The sequence below is a fragment of the Schistocerca americana genome, chromosome 2 (assembly GCF_021461395.2).
Source record: "Schistocerca americana isolate TAMUIC-IGC-003095 chromosome 2, iqSchAmer2.1, whole genome shotgun sequence".
In the NCBI taxonomy this organism is placed as follows: Eukaryota; Metazoa; Arthropoda; class Insecta; order Orthoptera; family Acrididae; genus Schistocerca; species Schistocerca americana.
Window position 1 is genome coordinate 902660642 of NC_060120.1, and position 20115 is coordinate 902680756.

Here is a 20115-nt window from a genome sequence, read left to right on the forward strand (position 1 = left end):
GGTCCAAAATTTTCCTTGTATGTCGGTTGCCATTTTTCCCTAGCTTCTCATTACCATTGAGGGGAAATTTATAAACAGAACACTAATTACCGACGTCGAGCATCATCTCAAGAGGTGACACAGCTAGCATTTCCACTGGGCGTGTGAAGTCTAATGGTAATTTTTTTTTAAACCAAAAATGGTCTAGTGACAAAGCGCGCGCTTCGTGTTCAGAGAGCGCGGGATCAAACCTCTTTCAGAACACAACTTTTTCAGTATGATTTTTAACCGTGCATTGACTTCTCACAGATGTTGGAAAGGTCACGAAAGACATGTCGTTCGGATTCCAATCTAAACTGCAGGGCTCCATTTTCCGATTAGGTAACTGGCAAAGCCTAGGGGCACGTAAGTAGCTGCAGTGGCGTCCAGTTGAAAGACCTGCAAGAGGCCTACCGGGTACACCAGACAGAATTCTCTTTTGCTCGTGCTTGTTAGCTTGTTTGCCCCGGTGAAAACCTTGCCTAAACTATACAAACATTCTTTTGAATAACTTCATATCGACAGTTCAATTCTTGCACACGTTGTTCTGATAAAAGTGACTAGCAGAGAAGATAAAATCAGGGCATGTTTGATGTCAGAGACGACTTCCATCAATGAGGACATGTAATTTGTTGAAATGAAATGTGTCTTGCAGTTCTACATTTTATAACATTTCCTGTAGGCCGTTTCTTATAATAATGTTTGAGTGTTGTACGAGTTTATTTGACTATCCGTGAAACAGTTCTTTGTTTATTCCCTGTAGCCGTCACAAAAATGGGAAGTGTCTATTGAATGACAAAAAAAGAAAAACATTTTTCTTGCATCAGGCGCACTGGACAATGGAAAAGTTGGCGCAGTCAGGCACTTCGCAGTAATCACTAGTTTTATTTAGAAACAACCGGGATGGAGACAGAAATGGTACCGGCCGTCGTCCTGCATATTGCGCTGCATGATCAAATTCGTAAAGCGTGGCGAAGAAAACTGTAATGCACAAATGACTGGAGCTTAAGAATACTGTTCCCCTCATAAACTTGCAATGACAGAGAGGTATCGGAAATTATGTTGTCTGATAATTTCCTGAAAAATGCTTTCCACTATCGAAAAAATTCTTTACTGAGAGGTTGAATCGCACTAGTTGTTCCAGGCGGAATCCACATTACATATACAGATTTTTCGTCGTCCTCCACAAGAACAGAGGCGTCGTTATGTCCAGACCATGAATCGAACAAAAGCAATGAATTAGTTTCTGCAGCTGGTAGGAATACGTTTCGAACGAAATGTTGAAAATTATTCTTTCTCATTTTTCCAGATTTTGATACGTCTATTACAAGATTTTTCCAACCAAACAGACCATTTTTTTCCCTAGTTTGCCTTGCGGTTCTTGAAGACAGGTCTACAGCTGGGAAAATAGTAAACCACTCATACTTATCACTGGCGTTATCGTATGTGAATGTGTCATTGCATTCATTGATTGGGCAACCGATCCGTCTTTTTTTCACCCCGAAATGATAAAGTGTGGTGTGCACGCAATACTTTCACGAAACCTGACTGATCAGCGTTATAAACAGCAGTTGCGGGTATAACAGCAAGTTTTGTCTTTACGTCAGCTATGAATTCCTCTATACCATTGTCTATCACAGGCAGCTGCTCTACATGTTTACGTGATAAACTTGGTAATTTTGTGACTTCCGCCTGCCGTTGTGGCCGAACGGTTCAAGGCTCTTCAGTCCGGAACCGCGCTGCTGCTACGGTCTCAGGTTCGATTTCTGCCTCGGACATGGATGTGTGTGATGTCCTTAGGTTGGTTAAATTTAAGTAGTTCTAAGTCTAGGGGACTGATGACCTCAGATATTAACTCCCATAGTGCTTAAAGGCATCTGAACCATTTTTGTGACTTCCTATTCGGTAAGATTTCTTAAACCTGCGTAGCCCGATCGCGGAAGCCTGGAAATTAGCGGTGTTCATGGCAGATGCAATTCGGAGGGCTCAGTCTAGTAGATCTCCATCGGTAACGGTGCGTAGCCTCTCACGAGCAGTTCTAAATCTTTCGAACAGTTTTTATTCAGATGGTATGGGTTTCCGTTTGGCTTATATTCCTTACTTCTTTTAATTTAATCTTCCTTTTGTACCGTTCACGCTCCCATTTTACGAAACGAAAACGCCTTTGCACACTGCGTAACTTCAAACGTTTTTTCCCTCCTTCCTTTAGCCACTATTTTACTGCCTCTTCTTTGTCGCTGAAAGATGCTGCGTAGGATTGGGAGGTATTCTTCTTCAGAACTGTTACTGGCACAACTGACGTCGTCCGAACCACAATTCATGGAATCGTCACAATTATTTCATATTTCTTCTAACGTGTCCACAATTTCAAACGAAAAGTCTATATCATTCGAATGAATGTCAAGGAAATCAGCTGACAAATTACACATATGTACGTCCTCAGGAGAAGTAGGTGATTTCGGCTGGAAACCACGTTATTCATGAATGAGATTTTCACTCTGCAGCGGAGTGTGCCCTGATATGAAACTTCCTGGCAGATTAAAACTGTGTGCCCGACCGAGACTCGAACTCGGGAACTTTCCCTTCGCGGGCAAGTGCCCCACCATCTGAGCTACCGAAGAACGACTCACGCCCGGTACTCACAGCTTTACTTCTGCCAGTATCTCGTCTCCTGCCTTCCAAACTTTACAGAAGCTCTCCTGCGAACTTTGCAGAACTAGCGCTCCTGAAAGTGCTCGGTCGGGCACACAGTTTTAATCTGCCAGGAAGTTTCACGTTATTCATATTTCATCTCTGCTAAGTTGAGAACGTTATTGGATTCCACATTACTGTGAAACTGGAAGAAAGAAAAGGTACTATTAGCAGGCATGCCTTACGAAAGCACAATAAATATTAATTCAGCTTTATCTGTATTGTCAATACTTACCATTACTGCAAAAAGCAGTGCCTAGTTGCGCATGCGCAGTTACTACAGCACCGGCAGGGGCGTACATTTTTACCGCCGCCTGGCGCGCTTCGACTTTGGCAATTTTCAGCCTTTTATTTTTTTAAAAATATTTTCAATGCCTCTTAGCAGGTAAAATTTTGACAGTGCATTTCTTTCGTTGTCTTCTTCCTGTGTAAAAAATTTCAGCGCAGATTTCGACATGTCTTATTGGACCATTCCCTTGAGAGAACTAGAGTACACGTGCCAGGACACGGCCTGTGAGTCGAAATCTTGGCCAATCTGTGCTGTATGTTAAGGCATACCTTTTAATTCAGAGCATATCTGGAGTTACCTTTATGGGTAAACCGTTTTCAAAACCCATTTAGGATCTTACAAGTTGATAGGTGGCAACAGTGTTGCAAACCGTAAGAGTTGTCCACTGAATGCAGCAAGTATGGCTGTGCCAGTGGCGGTAGGGTAGGTGTGGCGAGGCGAGGCGGCTCACCGAGTGTCCTGTGGGCGCGTCGCAGGTCGCGGTGCGAGTTGGGGACGAGCAGCAGCCGGGCCGACAGGTAGCGGCGCCGCAGCGCGTCCGCAGTGCGCTGGAAGGGCGCCAGCCGCCGCCAGCACGTCTTGGCCGCGCAGGACCCCGACACGCCGTGGCAGCGGCACGTCTCCTCCAGCTGCTCCTCCACCACCTGCAGGAGAACGCGCACCTGACGTCAACTCGTGCAGCTATCAACGAGGTCCAGTGGTGGCTGTAATTATTGTATGACAGCGAAACTTGATATACACGCTAATGGAAAAAAATAGTTCCAAATTTCGCCACCAGGAGCAAATCTGGCGCTGTTCTCTCTTTATACGACGGTAGGACAACCGCACTAGCATTTGACAAACCATAACGTGAGTGAACGGCTATGGATAAGAGAGACTGTGTTCTGTTATTGAAACTGTTTTATGTGAATGGCAGCAATTATAGTGTTGGAATGAGGTGAGAGAGCATAGCCGACTGAAAAGTCTGGGGAGAGCCCCGATGCCATTAAAGAGTTTAATGAAGAAGATAACGAAATTCGAAAAGACGGCGTGGCGTTCGCTGTGTTATTCAGTGGTTTAGTATTTAACTAATTTGTAAATGAAAATGATAATCTTATTTCATTACAGTGAGTAAGTACTAAATAATTTTTTCTCCCGGCTAAAGATTTGGTCAAGTTGCTAAAGAACTCCAAGTTAACGTTGTGTTAAAGTGTTGTCTGTAAGTTGTGTGTCACTAAATCACAGTTCTTACAACAGATTCTATACAACTATTGATTATGATGGAAACAGTTTTCTTCGGCAAAATGATCATTAAAACCACCGAATATCAGCCGCGCACAACACTGACGTATGTTACCTGAAACAATATTCTTCGCAACTCGTGCGTAATTAATTTCTGCTCCATACATCAGCAAGAAAAGTTTGTTATATGGATCGTGCTATGAGCACTGTTTTTAAAGAACCAACCTGATTCGAATTATTTTCATTAAAATGAGTTCGGGACCACCGGTGCACATTTATTTTTACACATTTTTATTACCTTCGGCATTTATGTCTGCAGAGTTGCGTAATTTGAATTTGCCACTGAGATAATTGTTAAGATGGCGGCAGACAATTGATAGAGACTTTCTATTGTTAGAGCAAATTTCCTTTTAACAGGATAAGTATTTGAAATGCTTATTAAACTTTACTTTCATATTGTGCACTACTTAGACTAGTTTTCAACGAGCAAACCTTTGATACTTTTGTAGGAAACACAGATAAAAACGCGATACAAATCGCTATCATCAATGGCTGCGCTCCTTGCAGCGTAAAGAAATAATTAACACAGATAATGCTTATTGACAGTGGAATTAAAGCTACAAATAATTATTCACTCATATTTATAATAATAATGAACTCTGTTCTCAAGTAATAATTAACAAATAATTACAATTTCTTAACAGACTTCAGTTTGATATGCGTCTTGCGTCCGCAACCTACAAAAGCCAACCAACAAAAGGTAAAAACAAAGGAAGACAAACGCAGATCATAAAAGGAATTTACAATTATCATTATCTTTGTATGATACACATCGATATTCCAATTACATCATAAAATATTATATAAATAATTAATATTTATCATCGTTTTATTTCACTGTTTTTTCATATGTCGGATAGATTATGTTTATAACTGTTAGAGGCATAATTTCCTCTCGTCGCACTGTAGGTAACGTTTATCTCGTGGATGTTACAACTGGTGAACTTGGTGTGGCACCTGGAAGAGGACGGCGTCCTATCCCAATGGAACTTATTGACGATTTGCTGTTGCTGTAACTGACCATGCAGCAGGTGCTCCAGGTAGTGCCAGTGCTAATGCAGTGTCACGAAAATTGTCCATCCCATTGTCAACAGTAAGGAAACTTTTCCATTATATTTTACACTGGTGCCCGTACAAGATCCAGACAGTGCAGGAATTGAAACCTCTTGATCCGCAGCAACGTTCTGAATTTGCTCTTAGGTTCCTGACATGGACCAAAGTTGATGACATGTGGCCGAGAAATATTCTATGGAGTGATGAGACATATTTTACACTACAGGGTGCAGTGGATATACACAGAACTGCCAAATTTGGGATACTGTTAAACCGTGGGTCGTGCATCAAGAGCCATTGCACTCGTCATACGTAACTATGTGGTCTGAATTCACAAGCACCCTTATTCTCGCACCATTCCTCTTTGAAGAGAATGCACTCAGACGGCCTGTCAGGTGTATCGTGACGTCTGCACACCATCGAGATCACCTTCTATAGAATGTAAGTCTTGCTTTGGAAGAGCGCAGCTGTGTGGAAACTACTGTTTCCACGCAAGATGGGGCAACATATCACATCACTCGCCCAGTGAAAGACATAAAGATCTACTTAATGCAACCTTCCAAGAAAATATTATCTCCATAGGTTTTCCAGATGTATGGCCTGTAAGATCACCCGGTATGAATTCATGTGACTTTCGGCTGTGAGGATATCTAAAAGAACGTGTTTACCAGAGACACGTTAGGTCTCTAACCGATCTGAAGACCAGTGTACACAAACACGTTGTCCAGATTCCACCGGAACTGGTGCGAGCAACTGTTGATCTCATTCTATGTATGCAAAATCTCGTCAATGGCTCCACGCCCATACTGGACGAACTGTTTAAGTGGCGTTTTATAATCAACTCAACATTGTGCCTTCCTCACTTGTTTGACCTTTTCTGCCCACGTCCTGTTCATAATCCGTTACGTATGGAAACATTTCTATACTTCTTTCTTGCATTCACAGCGCCAGATCTGCACTTGGTGGCCAAATTTGGAACTAACTTTTACCAGCATAAATCGGTTCCACATTAACGCATTAGATTATCTACAAGTTTCGCTGCCATAAGATAACTGTAGCCAACACTGGACTTCTATGGATATCTGCACTTTAATTACAAGCACCTGGTACACCTACATAGCTGAGCCCCTTCGTTCGATATGAGGAGCACCTTCCCCTGTCTTTCGCGACTTGTGGCGTCAGGAAAAGAAGGACGTATAATTCTGTCATTTCTTTTAACCATTTCCGATGCTGGGCTAGTGAATACATTATAAGTTTATTGTTTAGTTAGTGTAACCAAATTTTGGCAAGGAGAGATATTACGTAATTTGCTTAGGTGGATAAACACCAATACTACAGGATAACAGCGACATATCTACAGACAATGTCCCAGAAGGAATGGTCAGTATCAGGGATGAGAAAGGAATGCTCATTTGAAACAAAAGAACTTCATATGGACATATTTATGCTCTATTCCGAATGGTTACTAAGATAGAACTCGTTTAATGTATATTTGATTTTTGGCTAGTGGCGTATATGTATGTGTCTTACCCATCCTACTTCTTTGACGTTTTATTCTAGCTAAACATACCTCGTTGCATTCAGTTTCTTTTCTCGTGACGTCTTCTGTCATACGAATAGAAGTGGACCCAAAATTGAACCCTGTGGGATTCTCTTTGTGATCTGTCCCAAGTCACTAAAATTCTCGACCTTTTGGATACTGTTTGACTTACTCATTACAACTTATTGTATTCTGTTTGTCAATAATATGATTCAGACCAGTTGCGTGTGAATCCTCCAGTTCCATAAATAACTATGTGTATTAAATGTATTCTATCTCAGAAACCATTCGTAACAGGGCACATGACTATATGAATTTTTTTTGCTTCAAATGAGCGATCCTGTAATACTACTGAATATTGACATTCTCCTAGGACACCCCTCCTAGGACACAGCTTTGATTCTTCCTCAGTCATAAGCAACCAAGTCACATATGTTGGCTGCTGTGAGACTTTCGATTTTGACCACAACAGTGGTTGGCATCCACTACTGGTATGGGGTGAAAGGAAATGGGTAACAAATGAAACATTGGAAATTGTAATAACATTTACTGAATGGTTGTCTAATATTCCCTACCTTTTATTATATTCAAAAACTAGAATATGGACTCAATCAACGAAACACACTCATTTACAGAGCTGTACCTTCTAACAATTAAGCAATACGCAATAATTCATACAACGACTACATGCTCCAGATGTGGAAGGAAACGTTGAAGTACAAGTGTCTGAGCAGGTTTTCAATTATACTGTGAGAGTCGGAGAAATGACTCGCTGTGGTAGTACATGGACATGGATAATGACAAGGTTACTGCGTAGACAGTAGCTTCGCTGGTTCAACATTATGGCAGGTAGCCCATACGCAAATTCGAATATAAGTTACTATAGAACTTAGAATCATACTGGGACTCTTATAAGAGACAGTCTGTGTGGATTTTCCGACAAAGGAACACCCCACAATCTATATAGTAACAGCAAGCAGCATATATTCGACGTTGCCTATAGAGAAAGACAGGGCATCGTGAAACCACTCATTTCATGTTGAGTGCGTCTAACTGAGTCTCCCAAAACAAAGTTCATCACACGAAAGAAAAACACGAAGTCAATCAATTACACCAGTAATTTACAAGAGAATGCCAAGCAAATCACCTCGCATGTCGTATACAAAGGAAAGAAGACCCTGTAAAAACATTTACTCGTATTTGGTGTGGAATGCATCAAAGTGTAGCTACGACGCATGGCTCAATACACTAAGAAAATAGCCACAGTTTACTACGTATTCCCAGAAACAGATTTGCTGAACACATATACACATTACGTAGAACACTACTGTATCATTCACTGCATCTGTAAGCGATTAGTTTACGTCAGAATCCCTGACTGCATCCAGTGGTCAGTGAAACGAAATCATCTACCGGATTATCTGAACTACTCACGGCAAACTTTCTAGAACACTGAATTAACATGAAAACTGTATAAGTTAGGTGCGCATTCCTAAGATTTAAGTTGTAATTGCCGAGATATTCAACCAACACATAGCCTGAACGGCCCTTTCACTATCAGCGACCAAAACGATTCGAATATTGATCTTTTATAAATTACTTTATAATTGTTTTTTACCTGAAAAATTTAAGTCTCTTCTTTATCTACGATAATGATCGAAGCAGAAGAAATGAACTAAAATGTGTGCTGCGGCCGAGACTCGAACCTGGGTCTCAAGTAAGAAGACCCGGGTTCAAGTCCCGGCCGCAGTACAAATTTTAGTTCATTTCTTCTGCTTCAATCATTAAATTCAAAAATGGTTCTGAGCACTATGGGACTTAACTTCTGAGGTCATCAGTCGCCTAGAACGTAGAACTACTTAAACCTAACTAACGTAAGGACATCACACACATCCATGCCCGAGGCAGGATTCGAACCTGCGACCGTAGCAGTCACGCGGTTCCAGACTGAAGCGCCTAGAACCGCTCGGTCACACCGGCCGGCCAATCATTAAATTACTTTAAGTAGAAATCCCACTTGATTCCGCAACCAAACATTACTTTGAGTCACCCGCAGAAGACGTTACCAGCTGCTACAGGATCCTCACACAATGCGTCTTTATTGTGTCCGCCGCATCCCTCTGTCGACAGACAACGTTGGCCGTTTGCTAGCGCCTCATTCCTGACTGTTCCCGTTTCTCCCCGCGGGAGGCATACAGCTGACAGTTACTGCCGACCCTGGCTCCAAAATCTACCACAACTTCTCTCGTCAGCGATTGTGTGTTTAAACACAGAACCAGACATACACAGCTACGTTAATGTAGGTTGATTCTTACAAAGAAGAAGACAGCAAACAGCCACTATTAATACTACTATTTATTTAATTAAATAGCGCCGTAACCGGTTTCGAACTGACAAGTTCATCATCAGACGGCTGTTCACATGATTTGCAAAATACACTTTACATAATCGTCAGTTTTCGAGTTTATGGTTATGCAGGTTTGCAGTTGACGCAATGGAAGGAGGTTTTGTATCTTACAGCTTACGTGCTGTGAATTTAAGCTATTTGAAAGCACCGGCACATTGAGGATCTTTCGAAGAAACGTGGTTTTGGTACGATTTGTTGCTTTAAAAAGACGAGAAACGACTTACTGATGGTTAAAGCCTTATCCTACTTATTGCTTTTCGTATTATGAATTGCGTGATATGAACATATGTCGTTTCAAGGCAACAGCGCATTGAAATTTGTTAAAAAGGTTTCGTCATGGGTATGATCTGTTAAGTATAATTAAATCTCAATTAATAATGTGTCATTCAGAGCAGCGTAGGATCAAAGACCAAGAGTTGAGAAACAAATGTCAGCTGTGGTGTAGTGGATTAAGGCTTGGACTGTGAACTGTTCATTGTTTGCTTACTTAATGTTTTATGAAGGACTTGCTGAGTACCAGGCGTTACCCAGATATGTTTTTATTCCAATCTTCTATTAATCCATCATGCTGTTTCCCTGCGCTCTGTCCATCTCCTCCTTCACCCCGTCTCTGTCACTCTTCTACTCCCTCTCTCCCCCCACCTCCTCCTCCCCCCCCCCCCCCCCGCGGCTCTCTGGCCATCTCCTTCTGCGCCACTCTCTGTTCATCTCCCCTCCCCCCCCCCCCTATCTCTGTCCATATCTACCTCTACCTTTTCTCTGTACATCTCCTCCTCTCTCTCCACGTTCCCCTCCCCCTCCCCCTCTCTGCCTATCACCTGCTCCTCCATCTGTGTGTCCATCTTCTGCTTACTCCTCGCTGTCTGACCATCTCACCCTTTTATCTCCACGTTAACAGGCCCACCCCAATAGGAGGCTGGTTGTTGTTACTCAGTTACTCACACAGTATTTCTATCCATGTCGTAACTAATATGTGTACCAAATTTGATTGAAATCGTTCCAGGGGTTTCAGGTGAGCTTTTTACTCATGGCTTTATCCGCGCACGTACATGTCAGATATATTTCACATATATTTAACGTATTTCACACGTATTTGTACACTATTTCATCTGTATCTCTTCCGAATTTCACCCTGGAGTTTCATTTTCACGTAACTCAATGTTTATGACGTCGTATTTCCTGAACTACGTGCTATACGATGATATAATTGGGCAGATACATCCAGTGCCTCCTGTCTGCGAAATGTGTTGTGAATAGAAATAGTAGTAACGAAGTAATAAATTAAAACGTCATGCGTCATGCGGCAGTTTTTCACTGATCTCAACGTTTGTTGCGTCATATCTGCTGAACTATGCGTCGTACAATGATGTAATTTTTCTGGTACATTCAGCAGTGTATGTGAATACCGTCTAAAATGTGTCGCGAAAACAGTTAATAGTAAAGAAGTAATAAGCTAAAACGTCATGCTTCACTTGGCAGATTTACTGTATGAACAGAAAAACTGTAGTAAGCTATGAACTTTTTTTCCGTTCATCATTACTTTATGGGTCATCAGAGAGAAAAATTTTCTTGAAAGTTTGAAGTTAGGTGGAAAGTTTGTTGCAAGTCTCTAAGAGCTCTTGTTCTCAAATACTGGATGACTAAAATATGGGTATTCGTACGTCGTGGGATACATCGCTTTTTCACCTCCACCCGCACCACTTTGGTGAGTAGGTGGATCTTTCGTCCACGCCCTTACTAAGCAAAGAGAAAGACGAATGGTGGAAGGAGTATATAGAGGGACTATACAATGGAAAGAACTTGAAGGCAGTATCATAGATGAAGAGGACACAGTTGCAGATGAAACAGGAGACACGATACTGCGATAAGAATTTGACAGAATGCTAAAAATATAAGTCGAAATATAACCGCTAGAGTATACGACATCCTCTCAGAACCGCTGATATCCTTGAGAGAGGTAGCCATGACAAAACTGTACACATGGTGTGCACGATGTATGAGACAGGAGGTGACATACCTTCACACTTCAAAAAGGACGGTAGCCGAGCGGTTCTAGGCGCTACAGTCTGGAACCACGCGACCGCTACGTCGCAGGTTCGAATCCTGCCTCAGGCATGGATGTGTGTGATGTTAGGTTAGTTAGGTTTAAGTAGTTCTAGGGGACTGATGACCTCAGAAGTTAAGTCCCATAGCTCTCAGAGCCATTTGAACCAAAAAGGACGCAGTAATTCCAATTGCAAAGAAAGCAGTAGCTGACTGGTGAGAAAATTACCGAATTATCTGTTTCATAAGACATGGCTGAAAAATACAAGCCGGATTACAGAGAAATGGAAAAACTGGTGGAAGCTATCGTTGGGGGAAGATCAGTTTCGATTTCGGAGAAACGTAGATAGCCGTGAGGCAATATTGACCCTACGACTTCTGTTAGAAGATGGGTTACGGAAAGGGAAGCCTACGTTTATAGCATTTGTAGGCATAGAGAAAGCTTTTGACAATGCTGAGTTGAATGGAACCTTCTAAATTCTGAAAGTAGTGGTTTTGAAACAGAGGAAGCGAAAGGCTATTTACAGCTTGTACAGAAACAAGACAGTAGAATCTATGGGCATGCAAGGAAAGCAGTGGTCGAGAAGGAAATGAGACGGGGTTGTAGCCTGTCCCCGATGTTATTCAATAAGTAAATTGAGCAAGCAGTAATGGAAATCAAAGAAAAATTTGGAGGAGGAATTAAAGTTCAAGCAGAATAAATAAAAGTTTTGCGGTTTTCCCATGACGCTGTAATTCTGTCAGGGACAGCAAAAGACATGGAGGAGCAACTGAACTGTACGGACAGTTTCTTGAAGTGAGGATATAAGATGAACGTCAACAAAAGCAAAACAACTATAATGAAATGTAGTCGAATCAAATAAGGCAACGTTGATGAAATCAGATTAGGAAACGAGGAACTAAATGTAGAACATAAATTTTGCTATTTGGGCAACAAAATAACTGATGATGGGCGACGTAGAGAGGACATAAAATGTAGACTGACTGGCAATGGCAAGAAAAGCGTTTCTGAAGAACGGCAATTTTTTAACGTCGAATACAGAGTTAAGCGTTAGGAGGCCCTTTATGAAGGTATTTTGTCTCTAGTGTAGTCTTGTATGGAAGTGAAGCGTGGACAATAAACAGACAAGAAGAGAATAGAAGCTTTTGAAATGTTCAAATGGTTCTGAGCACTATGGGACTCAACTTCTGAGGTCATTAGTCCCCTAGAACTTAGAACTAGTTAAACCTAACTAACCTAAGGACATCACAAACATCCATGCCCGAGGCAGGATTCGAACCTGCGACCGTAGCGGTCTTGCGGTTCCAGACTGCAGCGCCTTTAACCGCACGGCCACTTCGGCCGGCTTTTGAAATATGATGCTACAGAAGAATGCTGAAGATTAGATGTGTAGATCACGTAACTAATGAGGAGGCACTGATAAACTGGGGAGACAAGAAATTTGCGGCACAATCTGAGTAGAAGTGCTCAGTTGATAGGACACATTCTGATACATCAAGGGATCACTGATTTAGTATGGGAGGGAAGTGTGGGGGGTAAAAGTCGTAGAGTGAGACCAAGAGATGAATACAGTAAGGTGGTTCAAAATGATGTAGGTTGTAGTATTTATTCGGATATGAAGAGGCTTGCACTGGATAGAGTAGCAAGGAGCTACATTAAACCAACAAGACCGCAACAACAGCAACAAAATTCGTTGTTCAGTTCACCGACGTCCTCAAAGTTTTATTAGCGATTTTCTCCGTTCATCTTCGACGCTCACTGAGAGATCTAACAAAGATATTTGACAAGTCTTCATTTCTGTAAACATAGTGTGTGGTTCTTGCGTCAGGTACGGCCGATAGCCTTGCTTCACGGTGACAAACATGTTCCGTGTGAGCACTGCTTAAGTGATCCATTTCGCGCATGTATTACGCTTGTTTAGCATTCGCGTACTCCATCTATGTCTGGCCTCACTTCCCACTCACCCCTTCCCCTCCCTCCCCCTTTCCTGACATGCCTTTGTCTCGATTTATGTGGCCATTCCAGCATACATCACTTCGCCCCGGACAGATACTTCCGGATACTTGAAGCTTGTGGTTGATTCCTGTGGCTCATCGCCCATCACTTAGTCAAACAAAACCAGTTTCTTTCACCTTGTCACGTGCGTTACATTATGTTTGTTTATGCTGAGAGTCAGCTGCCAATCTTTTCCCCAGCCAACAATCCTCGATCGCCTTGCATTCGCCCTCGTCCTCTACCGATCACTTTTCGCTACATCCGGGTCATTTAGCTGCTCAAGCTATTTAAGCACTCGCGCATGCTTTCGTAATCCAACAATAAATTATATTGTAAATGATAGTAATCGTTCTAATTACAACACAATACCTAAGGCTTCGCCGATCGCTGTGGCCGAGCGGTTCTAGGTGCTTCAGTCTGGAGTCGCGCTGCTGCTACGGTCGCAGGTTCGAATCCTGCCTCGGTCATGGATGTGTGTGATCTCCTTAGGTTAGTTAGGTTTAAGTAGTTCTAAGTCTAGGGGACTGATGACCTCAGCAGGCTTCGTTTTATATCCTTCAAAAACCGCCGGACTTTGTACGGATAATCGACAACCCGGATAACCCACACTTGGGTACGGCATCTCTCGTACACCATATTCGTATCCATGCGACGGTCCAACGTACCACATGCTCTGCACTCTTTTCAGGTGGAGCATTTTGGAAATTTTATTCACACTGGATCGTATAGAACTCTGCGGCTGTTAAAAATTGTTAGTGATGCACGGAACTAGCCGCAAAATTTTTTAAAGAGCTTTGTTTTATGCCATTATCGGTTTTGAACTCTCATGCCTACCTTGAGATAGCTAACTTTTCCAATTTCAGTAACGTATCGGTCAGCAGCGTACGTCCGCTCCTGTAATACAGCACGTTTTTTTTTTAAAAAAGTATCATGTTTTCCTTCAGCAGGCAGTATTGGTCGAAACTAGAAAAGTTCCTCTAAGCATACTACCGGAAACCAACACCAGTTGAGATATGGGACAATATGTCTGTCGGTTACGTAAAAGTAGACACTATAGGGAGTGTTGCGGGTCGTTACTATTGATCCTGACACATACTCCCCCCCCCCCCCCCCCCTTTCTCCGCAGTGAATCACGCTCTCCTTCGCATAATCCCGGCTCCATTCGGATTGCGTCACATGCATTGGCCACACGCTCCTGTGGTGTCTGCATATTGTCGATCGTTTCAGTACACATTCAAGCCTTTAAATGTTTCAATAGCTAGAAATCCAACGGATTTAGGTTCGGTGAACGGGGAAACCACGCCAACGGAAAATAAGGTGGCCGTTGTCTTTCGGTAATTCATCGCGCTGAAATCGGTGATACACAGCAGCTGTTCATTTGTTTGGTAAATTGTATGGCCTTATGAATCTTTCACTAATAATTCCTACCTATACGTTGTTACTGAAACGATACTGATGTCTCGCCTCCATGATTGCTCGAGGACTCCCATCTGCACACACGTGCGCATTGTGACAAATTATTATGCCGTCTCTCTGAATCCAGCCTTATCTGTCAATAAATTGCACTCTGTGAACTGCTGATCTTCTGCAATATGTTGTAGAACTCACTGGCAGAACTATAATCGGGCATGGTGATCTGCAGGGCTAGGTCTTACACGGGTTGCATATTATAGGGATCAAAGAATTGCTAGTGCAGAAGTGAACACGCAAGAGCATGGGTGATATACGCAGCAGCTTCGCACACTTGTTTCAGGATCATGGTCTACATGTCGCAGCACCTGCTCCTGCATCTCCAGCGTGCGAAGAGCGCGAGAACTACCGCGATCCGTTGTCCTTGCTGCGAATGATGCAGTCCCTATAAGTCACTGGAATGGCCTGCTGAACATTCTTGCAGATGAAGTGGCGCGTCGTCGGAGTCCTTCGGTATACAGTTGGCAGACCTGGCGGTTGCTGCCATCAGGTAATCCATAACAGAATACCATGTCTGCCATTTCCCTCGTGGAATTGCAGGCCTCCATTGCGCTGTTTATAGTACAGTTTGTTCACACTGCACGGAAACATTGACCTTGCTCTGCTAACACAGTGCATGGGGAACACAACCCAAACTGATTGAAGAATCAGATCGTTCCACTGCTATGACTGATATCAGTGCCACCACCAGTGTTCTGCAAATTACAATCATTAGAGATACGCAATGAACTGTAATAGTAGGACGGCATGGACCACCGAATACTACACGCTAAACATAGAAGTAAAATGCTCCAATTCTCAAAAGGTACTGGTTTCCGGACATATAACTGTAGGAATTTTTCTTCTACTTTTGACTAATATCACCTCCTACTGAAAATGTGATGCGTTTTGTAAACATCCTTTATGTTCCAATGGACAGCTTTTGTTGCTCCCACCCTTATGCCTTTCCAGGAAGATCCAGAAATTGATGTAGCCCATAGCATGACAAAAATAGTATATTTCTCATGTCTTTTGCAGTCTCAGACATATGTTTACTAGTTAATGTTTTTGTCCACAAACAACGAAACGCCGCCCACTGGAACGAGTTGCAGGAACGGGTAGCATGCTGCTGACAACACATTACTGTAATCAGAAGCGTTCGACAATGTAAAATGGTGCAAGATATTGGAAATAGAAGTTCAAATGGTTCAAATTGCTCTGAGCACTATGGGACTTAACTTCTGAGGTCATCAGTCCCCTAGAAATTAGAACTACTTAAACCTAACTAACCTAAGGACATCACACATACATGCCCGAGGCAGGATTCGAACCTGCGACCGTAGCAGCCGCGCGGTTCCGGACTGAAGCACCTAGAACCGCTCGGCCACAGCGGTCGGCGGACTTCAGGAAAAAACGGTTATGGAACTGTAGAGGGCGACAAGCGACATTGATACTGGCAAGAGACCGGCCACGCCGCGCTGGGTAGCCGAGCGGTCTCAGGAGCCTTGTCACGGTCCGCGCGGCTCCCCCGTCAGAGGTTCGAGTCCTCCCTCGGGCATGGATGTGTGTGTTGTCCTTAGCTTAAGCACGTTTAAGTTAGATTAAGTAGTGTGTAAGGTAAAAATTAAATAATAGAAGACTAGAGATGCCTGTAGTGGTAGAGTAATTATAAGTACTTACCTGTAGTGTAGAAACGATAGCTGCAAAAATGTATAGTATGAAATTAGGACCCACTAATGTATTCAGGTAGTGGGTTAACATGTATAAGTACAATAACTGAATAAAGAATTATTATTTTTTAAAAAAAGTAGTGTGTAAGCTTAGGGACCGATGACCTAAGCAGTTTGGTCCCATAAGACCTTACCACAAGAGACCGGCGCCAGGAACTCCAGGACTTTCGAGAATGTTACAGTTTTAATTTTGAACTCGGATAATAAATCAACGAAATATTTTTTCGCATGATATAAATAAAAATTAAAATTTTTCTGGGCTTTCCCTTACTTGTACTGTGAAACGTTGCTTCCTGTCAAATTTAATGATTCTACGTCAACGAGTACCCTAGAGGTGTTAATGAGAGAGTTTGCGAGTATCAAAATATGTAACTTAAATGAAAGTATCTTTTAACTGCATTAACTTAGAGAGTTAAATTTCTTACATTGCCAAGGGACCACAGACCTTAGTATGTGACATAAATTTTAACTTGATACATTTAACCATTCCTGAGAAGATGGGTTTTTAACAGTCGGACAGACAGACAGATGGACAGACAACAAAGTGATCCTATATGGGTTCTGTTTTTATCGACTGAGGTACGAAAAACTAAAAAGAAAAAAAAGAAAGAATGGAATAGTTAGCCATCTGAAGACGGGCATGATAGCCCAAAATTGATAATGGATTAAAATCATGCTATTTAAAGTATTTGTTTTGCGGTTGTGTTCTTCAGCAACAATATACTTCAGTCTCAATTATTGTTCCGTCTCAGTTGCACACTTTTAATTAGATTACGTGTTTCGATCACACTGGACCATCTTCAGGTCTAAGTAGTTGGGTCGGATCTGAAGATGATCCAGAGTGATCAAACATGTAATCTAATTAAAAGTGTGCAACTGAGACGGAACAATGAATGAAAATTATCTTATGTATCAATACAATTGCTGAATCTCTCAAGACGATTAGGTCGCCTGTAGTGAAGTACTTAAGTGTTTCGGCCTTCATTTTACCATCGTCCGTTTCCTGCTGAAAATTTGCTAAATGTTTTTGATGATTCAGGAGAATCTGCGTGACGGGCGCGAACGGCAGAAAGAGTCGAACAGATTGGGAGGTAGGGAGTATGCTTCTCGACGGGGGAGACAGGCAAATGGCAGAGCACCGCCGCATTAGCACGCCAGCTGAGGCCGGGGCTGGAGGGTGAGGGGTGGCGGAGGCGTGGGCGGCTCTGGGGTGGCGCCCGCCGCGTGGGAACGGAATGCGCCCGCAATGAACACTGGAAGCGTTTTATTAGGACGCGCCGTTCGCGCCCGCCCAGATAAGATCGGCGCGGAGACAATGGCCGGCGCGCGCTGATGGATTCCGTACGACGCGGCTCGCCGACGGCCAAATTAGCCGCCATTAGATGGACGCATGCCAGCGATGGCGCAGGGGGCGGGAACCCCGAGGCGCGAGCCTGCCGGCTCCCTTCCGCGTTCACACGGCCGCGGCAGCTACAGCTCGTCTCGCGTGGTTGCCACCGAACCTTTGTTTACATAGTGTTCTCTGTACTACCTGGTGTAAGGAGGGCCAATGCCCGTGGGCAGAATCGTGATTTTTTTTCCGTGCTGACCATTACGTCACTGTCGACTGCAGGCTGTTAACCAAGGTACCAACCTTCGACCATAGATACTAGTAGACTGGCCTTGCTGTGCAGAAGCAATGTTTTTGGTGTGGCTCCAACATAAACCACGTGACTGTTGGCAAAAAGTGGCGGGATTTCAAATCAGCGGTCTGCCATCTTATGTTTGTATCGTATTTTACCCACATTTCTCAATTGACTGCCAAACGCTTCCAACGAAAATACTTTTTAATTTGCGAAAAATTATGTCAGAACTACATCTGACCTGGATTTGTTCACAGTACAATTTATAAAATCTAACAAATACATCGAACGCCCCTCTGGTGGGCAGTGGGACGAAATTACTATAAAATATCGTTAAAATGTCGTTAAAATTCTTTTAAACAGTAAGAGTGGGCTCGAGTCAAAACTTTAAACATTGGATTCGCCGCGTTTTGAGCTCTAGTCTCTTATAAAAGAAAATGAGATTCGGGAATTATGTCAACCATAGGTGACAAAATTGTCGACTTTAGGAGCAGGTCCATTTTAGAGTACCAATTTTAGGTGCACTTCAAAGGTTCAGTTCCTACTATTTTCACAAAAGTTTAAACTATCAGTTTAAAAAAAATGAAATTTTAGATGAAAGGTGAGACTTTGAAGTTTCAGAAAATAATTTTGGAGCCTACATTTATTTAATAGTATTAGAAGGTAGAAAAAATTCTCTTCATGTGTCGACTATAGGTGCTCTTACCGTATTATAATCTCACTTGTATATACAAAAAGGCGCGTATGTGCAGATGGCTTAAAGTTTTTCCGTTTCAGGGCCTGTATCCAAAACTGCCTTCGGTTTTCATCCTTAGGGAACCTATGAGTTGGAACGAGAAACAGTTATACTTACTTCTGTAACCGAATTATCACATATACTTTCCAAAATGTAATATGAGTCTGACTTTACAGGCATCACTTTCAACACTTTAATTTACGTGATACTCTATTTCAAGTGTAAAAAACATATAAAAGTCACTTCAGCAGATTTCAATAAACGCATCTACACTATCAGAGAAACACACGTGAAATGTAATGCCGTTTCCCCCGACAAAACGCTGAGTACAGCCATAAGCGCAACACGAAACAACCATGTTTTGCCAACATTCACGTGACTTTAGCCCAGAGATGTTTGAGCCACGAAAATGACGTCAGCGCCAGTCTATTATACTTATGGTCGAAGGTACCAACATATGGAATAAGTTCACAGATATGTGAGTGGCTCAAGGCCTTTTTAGATAATAGAACACAGCACGTTGCCCTCGACGGCGAATTTTCATCAGAGACAAGCGAATCGTCAGGAGTGCCCCAGGGAAGTGTTGGCTTGTTGGTTGGGTTGTTTTTGGGGGAGGAGACCAGACAGCGAGGTCATCGGTCTCATCGGATTAGGGAAGGAAGAGGAAGGAAGTCGGCCGTGCCCTTTCAAAGGAACCATCCCGGCATTTGCCTGGAGCGATTTAGGGAAATCACAAAAAACCTAAATCAGGATGGCCGGACGCGGGATTGAACCGTCGTCCTCCCGAAAGCGAGTCGAGTGTGCTTGATACGGCGCCACCTCGCTCGGTGAAGTGTCATGGACCTCTGTTGTTCTCTATATACGTAAGTGGTTTGGCGGACTACGTGGGCGGCGGCCTGCAGTTGTTTGCTGATGATGCCGTTGTGTAGGATAAGGCGTCGAAGTTGAGTGACTGTAGGAAGATACAAGAGGACTTGGACAAAATTTCCAGTTGGTGTGATGAATGGCAGCTAGGCCTAAATGTGGAAAAATGTTTGTTAATGCGGATGAGTAGGAAGAGCAAAGCTGTAATGTTCGGATCTAGTATTACTAATGTCCAGTTTGACACAGTCAAGTCGTTTAAACATGTGGGCGTAACGTTGCAAAGCGATATGAGGGGGAATGAGCAAGTGAAAACTGTCGTAAAGAAGGCAAATGGTCGACTTCGGTTTAATGGAAGAATTTTAGAAAAGACTGTTTCACCTGTAAAGGAAACAGCTT